Source organism: Eurosta solidaginis, chromosome 3 (genome assembly GCF_040869045.1).
Source record: "Eurosta solidaginis isolate ZX-2024a chromosome 3, ASM4086904v1, whole genome shotgun sequence".
NCBI classification, from domain to species: domain Eukaryota; kingdom Metazoa; phylum Arthropoda; class Insecta; order Diptera; family Tephritidae; genus Eurosta; species Eurosta solidaginis.
Window position 1 is genome coordinate 23,599,602 of NC_090321.1, and position 16,412 is coordinate 23,616,013.

Consider the following 16,412-nt stretch of genomic DNA (forward strand, 5'->3'; position numbering starts at 1 on the left):
CGAACCAAAACTAAGCTTCAGCATATGCAACTTCCTTTTCTATACGAGATGTAGACTGCAAGTATTGAAGGAGGTATAATGATGTGATGTATGAGTTTTATGCAGATATAAACATAGTGCGGCGAATAGATACTCAAAGGGTTCGCTGGATAGGTCATGTATACGAATGAACGAAGTTTCTCCGGCGAAGAAAATAATGCAATCGACACCGTAGTTTGGAAGCAGAGGTAGGGCGAGACCTCCACTGAATTGGGGGAGGCAGGTGGAGAAAGACCTGACCTCCCTTGGTGCTCCCAATTGTCGTTAGTTAATTCGTGCCAAAGGTAGCTGGCGTGACTTGTAACGAAATGGTAAAATCGCTTTGGAGGTTAAGCGACAATTAATTACGAATGATTACTCGACAAGCTTTTATTGCTAAATAAAAGTACTTATGTCAGTTCCGCCTATGGAAGCAGAGGTAGAGGGCGGCCCCCCCTCCGTTGAAAGGACCAGGTGGAAACCAATTTAAACTCCCTTGCTGTGACCAATTGGCGCCGGTTGGCAGAGAGAAGGAGCGACTGGCGCGCCTTGTTGGACGTCCATAACCGTTTAAACTGTTAAGCGCCAATTAGGAAAGTAAGTAATGTCAGTCGTTATGTAATAATCTCTTCCAGCAAATGAAAAATTAGGAAAAAATCCGTTTTATTTAATTTTAGGCTATAATAAATCAGCATAATTATTATTTATATTTCACTTTTTTCGGAACTAAAGTAAGTCTATTTGGTGCTAAAAAAGCATTACTTTATTTTCTAAATTGGACTAAAACTATTTGCTTAGTTGAATAAACTAATATCTGTATAATATCTAGAGCAAACTTAGAATCAACTAGCCTTTACCACAATTTAAGAATTAAAATGTACGGGACCCCCTCAATATCTCGATACAAAAATTGGACTTATAACGCTTTCGAAAATAGCGGCGCATTATGTCTTATCTTGTCTCGTGTCATTAAGTGCTCTGAAGAACTGAGGAACACATTTTTATACTCAGCTGAACAGAGCTCACAGAGTATATTCATTTTGTTCGCATAATGGTAATCCGTAACGGCATAAACTAATCGAGATAGATATAGACTTCTATATATATAAATGATCTAGGCGAAAAGATAAATTTATTTAGACATGTCCGTCCGTCCGTCCGTAAACACGATAACTTGAGTAAATTTTGAAGTATCTTAATGAAATTTGGTATGTACGTTTCTGGGCACTCACCTCAGATCGCTATTTAAAATGAACGAAATCGGACTATAACCACGCCCAATTTTTCGATATCGAAAATTTCGAAAAACCGAAAAAGTGCGATAATTCATTACCAAAGACGGATAAAGCGATGAAACTTGGTAGGTGGGTTGATCTGACGCAGAATAGAAAATTAGTAAAAGTTTGGACAACGGGCGTGGCACCACCCATTTTTAGAAGAAGGTAATTTAAAAGTTTTGCAAGCTATAATTTGGTAGTCGTTGAAGATATCATGATGAAATTTTGCAGGAACGTTGCTCCTATTACTATATATGTGCTAAATAAAAATATTTTTTAAGTCAAACTCTAACAAAAAATTTAATATCTTTACAGTATATAAGTAAACTAGCCTTTACCCGCGGCCCCGTCCGCAAGGAGAAAATAAAATATATGTGCTATTCACGTTAGCCTGCTTATCAAGTTATCTGTTTAAAAATTGTTTTTGTCTAATGTTTTTTATTTTTGTAATTTAGTATAAAAAAAAGAACTAAATGAGAAGATAAGCTGAATGGCACGCTTTCATGAATAGTACAATACAGTTTTTTCGAATTAAAAAAATACATTTTGTTTTTAAATTAAATTAAAACTGATATGAAAGGGGTGAAAGAATTACTACTCATAGAACAAAGGTGTGAAACTACAATTAGCTAAAACTAAAGAAAATTTTTTAGATGAAAATAGTGTTGCTTTTTCGGGTTTTAGTTGATTAAAATATTACAAAAGTGTAATTATAGTTATAACAGTTCCTTACACTATTATAGAACGAAAAAGCTGTGTTAGATTGAAGATAAAACATACCGAATTTTAATTACGAATAATTAGCAGCAAAAATGATCCCGGAAGGGTCCCAAGATGATATTAAAATTCCAGGACAGATCACGAAAATCATCCAGTAATTAACCAGGAGGGGTCCCAAAATGATTCAGAAATAGTCCCGAAAAAGTCCCGAAATTACCCTTATGAGTTCCCGTACAGATCCCGAAAACCATCCAGAAATGATACCAAAAGGCTCCCCAAATCATCCCGTATTAGTCCCGAAAAAGTACAGGAATGGCCCCGACGGGATTCCTGACGGATCCCGAAAACCATCCAGAAATTATGCCGGAAGGGACACCAAATGATCCCGACAAAGTCAAGAAATGGCCCCGACGGGATCCCGGATGGATCCCAAAAACCACACTGAAATGATGTCGGAAAATACCCCAAATGATCCCGAAATAGCCCCGAAAAAGTCCCGAAATTATCCCGACGGGATCCCGGACGGATACCGCAGACTATCCAGAAATCATGCCGAAAGGGTCAACATTTGAGCACTTATCAGTCGAGAAAGTCCCGAAGCGACGGGATCCCGAAAACTATCTAGAGATGATGCCGGAAGGTACCCCAAAATGAACCCGAATTAGTCCCGAAATGACCCCTACGGGACCCCGAACGGATCGCGAAAACTATCCAGAAATGATGCCGAAAAGGTGCCCAAATGATCCCCTAATAGTCCCGAAATTACCCTGCTGGGATACCGAACGGATCCCGAAAACCATCCAGAAATGATGCCGAAAGGGTCTCCAAATGATCCCGAATTAGTCAAGAAAAAGTCCCGAAATGATCCCGACGGGATCCCGGACGCATCCCGAAAACCATGTAGAAATGATGCCGAAAAATACCCCAAATGATCCCGAAAAATCCCGAAATTACTCCGACGGGATCCCGAAAATCATCTAGATATGATGCCGGAAGGTACCCCAAATGATCCGGAAAAAGTACAAAAATGACCCCGACGGGTCCCGGACGGATCCCGAAAACCATCCAGAAATGATGCCGGAAGGGACCCCAAATGATCACGAATACCAAACCATCCAGATGTGATCCCTGCAGGTACCCCAAATGATGCGGAAATAGTTCCGAAATTACCCCGTCGAGAGCCCCGACGGATCCAGGAAACTATGCAGAAATGATGCCGGAGAGGTCCTCAAATGATCCCCTAAGAGTCCCGAAATGATCCCGCGCGGATCCCGGACGGATCCCAAAAACCATTCAGTAACGATGCCGAAAGGGTCCCCAAATAATCCCGCATTAATAGAGAAAAAGTCCCTAAATGACCAAGACGGGATCCCCGACGGATACCGAAATCCATCCAGAAATGATGCTGGAGGGGACCCCAAATGATCCCGTATTAGTCGAGAAAAAGTCCCGAAATAACCCCGACGGTATCTCGGACGAACCCCGGAAACTATGCAGAAATGATCCCGAAATAGTCCCGAAATGACCCCGTCGAGATCCCCGACGGATCCCGGAAACTATGCAGAAATGATGCCGGAAAGGTCTTCAAATGATCCCCTAATTGTCCCGAAATTACCCTGACGGGATCCCGAACGAATACCGAAATCCATCCAGAAATGATGCCGAAAGGTTCCCCAAATGATCCCGCATTAGTCGAGAAAAAAAGTCCCAAAATGGCCCCGACGGTATCTCGGACGAACCCCGGAAACTATGCAGAAATGATCCCGAAATAGTCCCGAAATGACCCCGTCGAGATCCCCGACGGATCCCGGAAACTATGCAGAAATGATGCCGGAAAGGTCTTCAAATGATCTCCTAATAGTCCCGAAATGATCCCAGACGAATCCCGGAAGCTATGTAGAAATGATGCCGGAAAGGCCTTCATATGATCCCCTTATAGTCCCGAAATGATCCCGAACGGATCCCGAAAACCATCCAGAAAGAATGTCGGAAGGGACCCCAGATGATCCCGAAAAAGTCCCGAAATGATCGCGACGGGATCCCGGACGGATCCCGAAAACCATTCAGTAACGATGCCGAAAGGGTCCCCAAATAATCCCGTATTAGTAGAGAAAAAGTCCCGAAATGACCAAAACGGGATCCCTGACGGATACCGAAATCCATCAAGAAATGATGCTGGAAGGGACCCCAAATGATTCCGTATTAGTCGAGAAAAAGTCCCGAAATGACCCTGACGGTATCTCGGACGAACCCCGGTAACTATGCAGAAATGATCCCGAAATAGTCCCGAAATGACCCCGACAGGATCCCGGACAGATCCCGTAAACCATCCAGAAATGATGCCGGAAGAGACCCCAAATGATCCCGCAAAAGTCCCAAAATGACCCCGACAGGATCCCGGACGGATCCCGAAAACCATACAGAAATGATGCCAGAAGAGACCCCAAATGATCCCGCAAAAGTCTCAAAATGACCCCGACAGGATCCCGGACGGATCCCGAAAACCATCCAGAAATGATGCCGGGAGAGACCCCAAATGATCCCCCAAAAGTCCCAAAATGACCCCGACAGGATCCCGGACGGATCCCGTAAACCATCCAGAAATGATGCCGGAAGAGAACCCAAATGATCCCGCAAAAGGCCCAAAATGACCCCGACAGGATCCCGGACAGATCCCGTAAACCATCCAGAAATGATGCCGGAAGAGACCCCAAATGATCCCGCAAAAGTCCCAAAATGACCCCGACAGGATCCCGGACGGATCACGAAAACCATACAGAAATGATGCCAGAAGAGACCCCAAATGATCCCGCAAAAGTCTCAAAATGACCCCGACAGGATCCCGGACGGATCCTGTAAACCATCCAGAAATGATGCCGGAAGAGACCCCAAATGATCCCGCAAAAGTCCCAAAATGACCCCGACAGGATCCCGGACGGATCCCGAAAACCATCCAGAAATGATGCCGGAGGAGACCCCAAATGATCCCGCAAAAGTCCCAAAATGACCCCGACAGGATCCCGGACGGATCCCGAAAACCATCCAGAAATGATGCCGGAATGGACCCCAAATGGTCCCGAAATGACACCGACGGGATCCAGGACGGATACCGAAAACCATCCAGAAATGATGCCGGCAGGTACCCCAAATTATCCCGAAATAGTCCCGAAATGACCCTGACGGGATCGCGGACGGATTCCGAAAACCATCCAGAAATGATGCCGATAAGGTCCCCAAATGATCCTGTATTAGTCGAGAAAAAATTCCGAAATGACTCCGACGGGATCCCGGACGGATCCCGAAAACCATCTAGAATTGATACCGGAAGGTACCCCAAATGATGCCGAAATAGTATCGAAATGACATCGACGGGATCCCGGACGGATCCCGAAAACCATCCAGAAATGATGCCGGAGGAGACCCCAAATGTTCCCGCTAAAGACCCAAAATGACCCCGACAGGGTCCCGGACGGATCCCGTAAACCATCCAGAAATGATGCCGGAGGAGACCTCAAATGATCCCGCTAAAGTCCCAAAATGACCCCGGCAGGGTCCCGGACGGAGCCCGTAAACCATCCAGAAATGATGCCGGAAGAGACCCCAAATGATCCCGCAAAAGTCCCAAAATGACCCCGACAGGATCCCGGACGGATCCCGTAAACCATTCAGAAATGATGTCGGAAGAGACCCCAAATGATCCCGCAAAAGTCCCAAAATGACCCCGACAGGATCCCGGACGGATCCCGAAAACCATCCAGAAATGATGCCGGGAGAGACCCCAAATGATCCCGCAAAAGTCCCAAAATGACCCCGACAGGATCGCGGACGGATCCCGTAAACCATCCAGAAATGATGCCGGAGGAGACCCCAAATGATCCCGCTAAAGTCCCAAAATGACCCCGACAGGGTCCCGGACGGATCCCGTAAACCATCCAGAAATGATTCCGGAGGAGACCCAATATGATCCCGCAAAAGTCTAAAAATTACCCCGACAGGATCCCGGACGGATCCCGAAAACCATCCAGAAATGATGTTGGAAGAGACCCCAAATGATCCCGCAAAAGTCCCAAAATGACCCCGACAGGATCCCGGACGGATCCCGTAAACCATCCAGAAATGATGCCGGAGGAGACCCCAAATGATCCCGCTAAAGTCCCAAAATGACCCCGACAGGGTCCCGGACGGAGCCCGTAAACCATCCAGAAATGATGCCGGAAGAGACCCCAAATGATCCCGCAAAAGTCCCAAAATGACCCCGTCAGGATCCCGGACGGATCCCGTAAACCATCCAGAAATGATGCCGGAAGAGACCCCAAATGATCCCGCAAAAGTCCCAAAATGACGCCGACGGGATCCCGGACGGATCCCTAAACCATCCAGAAATGATGCCGGAAGAGACCCCAAATGATCCCGCAAAAGTCCCAAAATGACCCCGACAGGATCCCGGACGGATCCCGTAAATCATCCAGAAATGATGCCGGAAGAGACCCCAAATGATCCCGCAAAAGTCCCAAAATGACCCCGACAGGATCCCGGACGGATCCCGTAAACCATCCAGAAATGATGCCGGAAGAGACCCCAAATGATCCCGCAAAAGTCCCAAAATGACGCCGACGGGATCCCGGACGGATCCCGTAAACCATCCAGAAATGATGCCGGAAGAGACCCCAAATGATCCCGCAAAAGTCCCAAAATGGCCCCGACAGGATCCCGGACGGATCCCGTAAACCATACAGAAATGATGCCGGAAGAGACCCCAAATGATCCCGCAAAAGTCCCAAAATGACCCCGACAGGATCCCGGACGGATCCCGAAAACCATCCAGAAATGATGCCGGAAGAGCCCCCAATTGATCCCGAAAAAGTCCCCATATGACCCCGACGAGATCCCGCACGGATCCCGAAAACCATCCAGAAATGATGCCGGAAGGGTCCCCAAATGATCGCGAAATAGTCCTGAAATGATTCCGGAATAGTCCCGAAAATGTCCCAAAATAACCCGACGGGATCCCGGACGGATCCCGAAAACTATACAGAAATGATCCCGGAAGGGTCCCAAAATGATCCCGAAATAGTCCCGAAAAAGTCCCGAAATTACCCCGGCGTAATCCCGGACCGATCCCGAAAACCATCCAGAAATGATCCCGGAGGGTCTCGATATGACCCTTACGGGATTACAAATAAGGTGAAGCTAATTATAAAACCATGTTAATAAGGCAGCAGGCGCATTGGAGCGAATAAAAAGTTACATAGAAACATACAGGTAAAGCTAATAAAAGCGTGCTAATAAAAACAATTGATGGAGGGCGGATGGCGGGAGTAGAGGAGAGGACCACTGATCGTTCCTCCAAAATTGTCTAGATCTCGTTCTGTATGTACCAGATACAAAAACTATTGATTTAGGAGAAAATTTATATTGAGTTATAACAATTTATAGATTTTACACCAGAGGGTGAGATAAAGGGGGGGTGGGCGGGCGGAGGGTGTCACTGCTTACTTTGTAAGCCCTCGACTTATTTGACCCCTTGAGTCTGTGATATTGGTGAAGGCCAGTATACGTAAAGTTATAATGTGTAAAAATTATTGAAAAATAATTTCTCGAAGGGGTCGTGGGACCCCCACCCCTCTTTCCATGTTCGAAAAAAATTTCGCTAGTAGACTACTGTCTGTGTCCCAAATTTCATCAAAATCCGTGTAGCCATTCTGGCGTGATTCAGTCGCAAAGACGAAAAAAATATAATAATTAAATTATAACTGTTCCTAGGGGGCGGGGACCACGCCCCTTTTCAAAAATATATAGTTAGTAGATCCTTCTAGACTATTGGCTATATGTGTGCAAAATTTCATCCTAATCGGTCCAGCCGTTTTTGCGTGATTGAGTCACAAAGCCAAACGTCTGGACAAACATCCAAACATCCAAACATCCAAACATCTTCACATCCAAACTTTGCCATTTATAATATATACTAGCCTTTACCCGCGGCCCCGTCCGCAAGGAGAAAATGAAATATGTGGGCTATTCACGTTAGCCTGCTTATAAAGTTATCTGTTTAAAATTTTTTTTCTGTCTAATGCATTTTATTTTTGTAATTGAGTAAAAAAAAGAACTTTATGAGCTGATAACCTGATAGGATCCGGAAATGATAACGAAATTATCCAGAAAAAGCCACGAAATGACCCCGACGCTATCGCGGACGGATCCCGAAAACCATCTAGAAACGCCCCGGAAGTGTTTCCAAAAGTTCCCGAAGTAGTCCCAAAAAAACCCGAAATGACAACGACACGATTCTAGACTTATCCAGATAACCACACAGAAATGATGCCTGAAGGGTACCAAATTGATCCCGAAATAGTCCCGAAAAAGTTCCGAAATTACCCTGACGGGCTCCCGGACGGATCTCAGAAACCATCCAGAAAATATCCAGGAAGGGTCCCTAAATTATCCCGACTAACTCCAGAAAAAGTTCCGAAATGGCTCCGAGGGGATCCACGATGGATCGCGAAAACCATACAGAAATGATTCCGGAAGGATTCCAAAATGATCCCGAAATAGTCCGGAATTGACCCAGATGGGATCCCGCACAGATCCAGAAATGATCCCGGAAGGGTGCAAAAACTATCACGGAAAAGTAACAAAAAATCCCGAAATGGCTCCTACAGCATCCCGGACAGATTCGGAAATGATCTCGGAAGGGTCCCCAAATGATCCCAAAATGGTCCCGAAATGACCCTGATGGATCCGGCAAACCATCAAGAAATTATGCCGAAAGGGTCCCAAAATGATCCCGAAATAATACAGAAAAAGTCACGAAACGACCCCTAGAGGATCACCAAATGATCCCGTATTAGCCCCGAAAAGGTCCCGAAATAACCCCGACGGGATCCCGGACAAATCCCGAAAACCATCCAGAAATGATGCCGGAAGGAATCCCAAATGATTCCGTAAAAGTCCCGCATTGATTCCGACGGGATCCCGAACGGATACCGAAAATCATCCAGAAGTGACGCCGGAAAGGTCCTCAAATGATCACCTAATAGTCCCTAAATGACCCTTAAGGGGTCATGGACGGATCCCATAAACCATCCAGAAATGATCCCGATATATTCCCGAAGAAGTCCCGAAATGACCCTGACGGGATCTCGAACGCACCCCTAAATGACCCTGACGGGATCCCGGACAGATCCCGAAATCCATCCAGAAATGATCTTGGGAGGGACCCCAAATGATCCCGAAAAAGTCCCGCAATGATTCCGAGGGGATCCTGATCGGATACAGATAACCATCCAGAAGTGATGCCGGAAAGGTCCTCAAATGATCACCTAATACCATAATGACCCTGACGGCATCCCGGACTGATCCCAAAATCCATCCAGAAATGATCTTGGGAAGGTCCCAAAATTATCCCGAAATAGTCTCGGAAAAGTTCAGAAATTACCCTGACGGGTTCCCGGACGAATCCTGAAAGCCATCTCTAAATGATCCCGAAAAAGTCCCGAAATGACCCTGACTGGACCCCGAAAGGATCCCGAAAACTATCCAGAAATGATGCCGGAAATGTGCTCAAATGATCACCTAATAGTTCCGAAAAGACCCTGACGGGATCCCGAACGGATCCCGACAACTATCTAGAGATGATGCCGAAAGGGCCCGCAAATGATCCCGTATTAGTCGAGAAAAAGTCCCGAAATGAACCCGACGGGATGCCGGACGAATCCCAAAAACCATCCAGAAATGATTTTGGAAGGGACCCCAATGATCCCGAAAAAGTCCCGCAATTATTCCGACGGGAATCTGAACGGATACCGAAAACCATCCAGAAGTGATGCCGGAAAGGTCCTCAAATGATCACCTAATAGTCCCAAAATGACCCTGACGGCATCCCGGACAGATCCCGAAATCCATCCAGAAATGATCTTGGGAGGGTCCCCAAATTATCCCGAAATAGTCTGGGAAAAGTCCAGAAATTACCCTGACGGATACCGGACGAATCCTGAAAACCAATCTTAAATGATGCCGAAAAAGTCCCGAAATGACCCTGATGGGACCCGGAAAGGATCCCGAAAACTAACCAGAAATGATGCCGCAAAGGTCCTCAAATGATCTCCCAATAGTTCCGAAAAGACTCTGACGGGATCCCGAACGGATCCCGACAACTATCCAGAAATGATACCGAAAGGGCCCGCAAATGATCCCGTATTAGTCGAGAAAAAGTCCCGAAATGACCCCGACGGGATGCCGGACGAATCCCAAAAACCATCCAGAAATGATTTTGGAAGGGACCCCAATGATCCCGAAAAAGTCCCGCAATTATTCCGACGGGAATCTGAACGGATACCGAAAACCATCCAGAAGTGATGCCTGAACGGTCCTCAAATGCTCACTTAATAGTCCCAAAATGACCCTGAGGGCATCCCGGACAAATCCCGAAATCCATCCAGAAATGATCTTGGGAAGGTCCCAAAATGATCCCGAAATAGTCTCGGAAAAGTCCAGAAATTACCCTGACGGGTTCCCGGACGAATCCTGAAATGATTCCGATAAAGCCCCGAAATGACCCTGACGGGATCCCGAAAGGATTCCAAAAACTATCCAGAAATGATGCCGGAAAGCTCCTCAAATGATCCCCTAATAGTTCCGAAATGACCGTGACGGGATCCCGAACGGATCCCGACAACTATCCAGAAATTATGCCGAAAGGGTCCGCAAATGATCCCGTATTAGTCGAGAAAAATTCCCGAAATGACCCCGACGGGATCCCAGACGAATCCCAAAAACCATCCAGAAGTGATACCGGAAGAGCCCCCAAATGATCCCGAAAAAGTCCCCAAATGACCCCGACATACTCCAGAAAAGGTTCCGAAATGGCTCTGAGGGAATCAACGACGGATCGCGAAAACCATACAGAAATGATTCCGGAAGGATCCCAAAATGATCCCGAAATAGTCCGGAAATGACCCAGATGGGATCCCGCACAGATCCAGAAATGATCCCGGAAGGGTCCAAAAACTACCCCGGAAAAGTAACAAAAAATCCCGAAATGGCTCCTACGTCATCCCGGACGGATCCAGAAATGATCTCGGAAGGGTCCCCAGTTGATCCCAAAATGGTCCCGAAATGACCCTGATGGATCCGGCAAACCATCAAGAAATTATGCCGGAAGGGTCCCCAAATAATCCCGAAATAAAACAGAAAAAGTCACGAAACGACCCCTAGAGGATCCCCAAATGATCCCGTATTAGCCCCAAAAAAGTCCCAAAATGACCCTGACGGGATCCCGAAAGGATTCTGAAAACAATACAGAAATGATGCCGGAAAGGTCCTCAAATGATCCCCTAATAGTCCCGAAATGACCGTGACGGGATCCCGACAACTATCCAGAAATGATGCCGAAAGGGTCCGCAAATGATCCCGTATTAGTCGAAAAAAAGTCCCGAGAGGACCACGACGGGATCCCGGACGAATCCCAAAAACCATCCAGAAATGATGCCGGTAGGTATCCCAAATGATCCCGAAATAGTCCCGAAATGACCTCGTCGGCATCCCGGACGGATCCCGAAAATTATCCAGAAATGATGCCGGAAAGGTTCCCAAATGATCCCGAAATTACCCTAATGGGATCCCGGACGGATCCCGAAAACCATCCAGAAATGATGCCGAAAGGGTTCCCAAATGATCCCGTATTAGTCGCGAAAAAGTCCCGAAATGACCCCGAAGGGATCCCGGACGGATCCCGAAAACCATCCAGAAATGATGCCGAAAGGGTTCCCAAATGATCCCGTATTAGCCGCGAAAAAGTCCCGAAATGACACCGACGGGATCCCGGACGGATCCCGAAAACCATCCAGAAATGATGCCGGATGAACCCCAAAATGATCCCGAAAAAGTCCCCAAATGACCCCGACGAGATCCCGGACGGATCCCGAAAACCATCCAGAAATGATGTCGGAAGAGCCCCCAAATGATCCCGAAAAAGTCCCCAAATGACCCCGACGATATCCCGAACGGATCCCGAAAACCATCCAGAAATGATGCCGGAAGAGCCCTCAAATGATCCCGAAAAAGTCCCCATATGACCCCGACGAGATCCCACACGGATCCCGAAAACCATCCAGAAATGATGCCGGTAGGTATCCCAAATGATCCCGAAGTAATCCCGAAATGACCTCGTCGGCATCCCGGACGGATACCGAAAATTATCCAGAAATGATGCCGGAAAGGTCCACAAATGATCCCCTAATAGTCCCGAAATTACCCTGATGGGATCCCGGACGGATCCCGAAAACTATCCAGAAGTGATACCGGAAGAGCCCCCAAATGATCCCGAAAAAGTCCCCAAATGACCCCGACGATATCCCGGACGGATCCCGAAAACCATCCAGAAATGATGCCGGAAGAGCCCCCAAATGATCCCGAAAAAGTCCCCAAATGACCCCGACGAGATCCCGCACGGATCCCGAAAACCATCCAGAAATGATGCCGGAAGAGCCCCAAATGATCCCGAAAAAGTCCCCAAATGACCCCGACATACTCCAGAAAAGGTTCCGAAATGGCTCTGAGGGAATCAACGACGGATCGCGAAAACCATACAGAAATGATTCCGGAAGGATCCCAAAATGATCCCGAAATAGTCCGGAAATGACCCAGATGGGATCCCGCACAGATCCAGAAATGATCCCGGAAGGGTCCAAAAACTACCCCGGAAAAGTAACAAAAAATCCCGAAATGGCTCCTACGGCATCCCGGACGGATCCAGAAATGATCTCGGAAGGGTCCCCAAATGATCCCAAAAGGGTCCCGAAATGACCCTGATGGATCCGGCAAACCATCAAGAAATTATGCCGGAAGGGTCCCCAAATAATCCCGAAATAAAACAGAAAAAGTCACGAAACGACCCCTAGAGGTTCCCAAATGATCCCATGTTAGGCCCAAAAAAGTACCAAAATGACCCTGACGGGATCCCGAAAGGATTCCGAAAACAATACAGAAATGATGCCGGAAAGGTCCTCAAATGATCCCCTAATAGTCCCGAAATGACCGTGACGGGATCCCGACAACTATCCAGAAATGATGCCGAAAGGGTTCCCAAATGATCCCGTATTAGTCGCGAAAAAGTCCCGAAATGACCCCGAAAACCATCCAGAAATGATGCCGAAAGGGTTCCCAAATGATCCCGTATTAGTCGCGAAAAAGTCCCGAAATGACCCCGACGGGATCCCGGACGGATCCCGAAAACCATCCAGAAATGATGCCGGATGAGCCCCAAAATGATCCCGAAAAAGTCCCCAAATGACCCCGACGAGATCCCGGACGGATCCCGAAAACCATCCAGAAATGATGTCGGAAGAGCCCCCAAATGATCCCGAAAAAGTCCCCAAATGACCCCGACGATATCCCGGACGGATCCCGAAAACCATCCAGAAATGATGCCGGAAGAGCCCTCAAATGATCCCGAAAAAGTCCCCATATGACCCCGACGAGATCCCACACGGATCCCGAAAACCATCCAGAAATGATGCCGGAAGGGTCCCCAAATGATCGCGAAATAGTCCCGAAATGATTCCGGAATAGTCCCGAAAATGTTCCAAAATAACCCCGACGGGATCCCGGACGGATCCCGTAAACTATACAGAAATGATCCCGGAAGGGTCCCAAAATGATCCCGAAATAGTCCCGAAAAAGTCCCGAAATTACCCCGGCGTAATCCCGGACCGATCCCGAAAACCATCCAGAAATGATCCCGGAAGGGTCTCGATATGACCCTTACGTGATTACAAATAAGGTGAAGCTAATTATAAAACCATGTTAATAAGGCAGCAGGCGCATTGGAGCGAATAAAAAGTTAGATAGAAACATACAGGTAAAGCTAATAAAAGCGTGCTAATAAAAACAATTGATGGAGGGCGGATGGCGGGAGTAGAGGAGAGGACCACTGATCGTTCCCCCAAAATTGTCTAGATCTCGTTCTGTATGTACCAGATACCAAAAACTATTGATTTAGGAGAAAATTTAGATTGAGTTATAACAATTTATGGATTTTACACCAGAGGGGGAATAAAGGGGGGCGGGCGGAGGGTGTCACTGCTTACTTTGTAAGCCCTCGACTTATTTGACCCCTTGAGTCTGTGATATTGGTGAAGGCCAGTATACGTAAAGTTATAATGTGTAAAAATTATGAAAAATAATTTCTCGAAGGGTCGTGGGACCCCCACCCCTCTTTCCATGTTCGAAAAAAATTTCGCTAGTATACTACTGTCTGTGTCCCAAATTTCATCAAAATACGTGTAGCCATTCTGGCGTGATTCGGACGCAAAGACGAAAAAATATAATAATTAAATTATAACTGTTCCTAGGGGGCGGGGACCACGCCCCTTTTGAAAAATATATAGCTAGTAGATCCTTCTAGACTATTGGCTATATGTGTGCAAAATTTCATCCAAATCGGTCCAGCCGTTCTTGCGTTATTGAGTCACAAAGACAAACGTCTGGACAAACATCCAAACATCCAAACATCCAAACATCCAAACATCCAAACATCCAAACATCCAAACATCTAAACATCCAAACATCCAAACATCTTAACATCCAAACTTTCCCATTTATAATATATATATTAGATTAGATATATATTAGATATTAGATTATGTCAACATTCAACTCCAGTAATGATATGGTGCAACAAAATACAAAAATAAAAGAAAATTCCAAATTGGGCATGGCTCCGCCCGTTTTCATTTAATTTGTCTAGGATACTTTTAATGCCATAAGTCGAACAAAAATTTACCAATCCTTGTGAAATTTGGTAGGGGCATAGCTTCTATGACGATAACTGTTTTCTGTGAAAAGGGGCGAAATCGGTTGAAGCCACGCCCAGTTTTTATACACAGTCGCCCGTCTGTCCTTCCTCTGGGCCGTTAACACTATAACTTGAGGAAAGATCGATATATCTTTACTAAACTTAGTTCACGTACTTATCTGAACTCACTTTATCTTGGTATTAAAAATGGGCGAAATCCAACTATGACCATGCCCACTTTTTCGGTATCGAAAATTTCGAAAAATGAAAAAATGCCATAACTCTATACCAAATACGAAATAAAATAATTTAAAAAAAATTTTTTAGTTAAACGGTTTATTGAAAACAATACTTACATGAAGTAATAATAATACGAAAAGCTAGAAAATAATTAGGTAGGTCCTAGGTACTAGTCATCACACTCCTTATCAATCTAGGGTGTTAATCAGACAATTAAATAAAAGCGTTGGGCGCGTGAAATTTCTAAAAATGTGAGGCGTGGCATAACCTGATTAAGGTTCAGTTCAGTTTACTTATGATTATCATCAGAAATAAGACGCGCCCAATGCTTTTATTTAATTCTCTAATCAACACCCTAGATTGATGAGGAGTGTGATGACTAGTACCTAGGACCTACCTAATTATTTTCTAGCTTTTCGTATTATTATTACTTCATGTAAGTATTGTTTTCAATAAAACCGTTTAACTTAAAATTTTTTTTTTAATTATTTTAAGTTCAAGTTTTTAGTCTTTAGTCTATTTAGTTCATTTAGTGACTCATTATTACAAGGACTCTTTCCTGACAATTTGTTACAACCTAAGTCCTCAATACATAATCCTTCCAAAGACTTTACTCGAATCTGCGCCACGTATGCTTATCCCTCCTCCAACTCAAAAATATTTTGATGTTACTTCTACCGGACTGTATGCAATATTTGTTCCAAATATGAGTCAAATCGGACCACAAATACGATTTTTGCGAATATCTCGATCCTTGCGCCACCTGGCGGCGATTTTCTTCGGGTTCTGAACTATATTCCAAGTTTCAAGCTTATAGCTTATCGGGAAGTTACTTAAATTTCAATTACAAAATTCGTTCACAACGGCCATGCATGCTGCCGTGCCTGTCAAGTCAAGCTAAATAAAACCGTTTAAAAAGGGATGAAACATGGTGATTGGATTGGATTTTTGACGCAAAATATAACTTTGGAAAAAACTTTGTATGGGTGTGACAACTACCATATTAAGTAGAAGAAAATAAAAAAGTTCTGCAGGGCGAAATTAAAAGCCATTGGAATCATGGCAGGAAAACTGTTCGTCGTATTACATATATAAATAAATTAGCGGTACGCGACAGATGATGTTCTGGGTCACCCTGGTCCACATTTTTGTCGATATCTCGAAAACGCCTTCACATATACATCTAAGAGCCACTCCCTTTTATAACCCTCATTAACACATTTCATTTGATACTCATATCGTACATACACATTATAGAGTCAACCCTGGTCCACCTTTATGGCGATATCTCGAAAAGCCATCCTCCTATAGAACTATGGCCCACTTCCTTCCAAAATAATCTTTAATACTTTCCATTTGATACC

General features: G+C 45.5%; 1 protein-coding gene across 1 annotated transcript in view; it reads right to left on the minus strand.

Annotated features, from left to right (window-relative positions):
• Positions 1–16,412, minus strand: part of LOC137246283 (senecionine N-oxygenase-like) — a 339,460-nt gene that overhangs the window by 292,091 nt on the left and 30,957 nt on the right. The gene's annotated exons all lie outside the window — the stretch shown is intronic.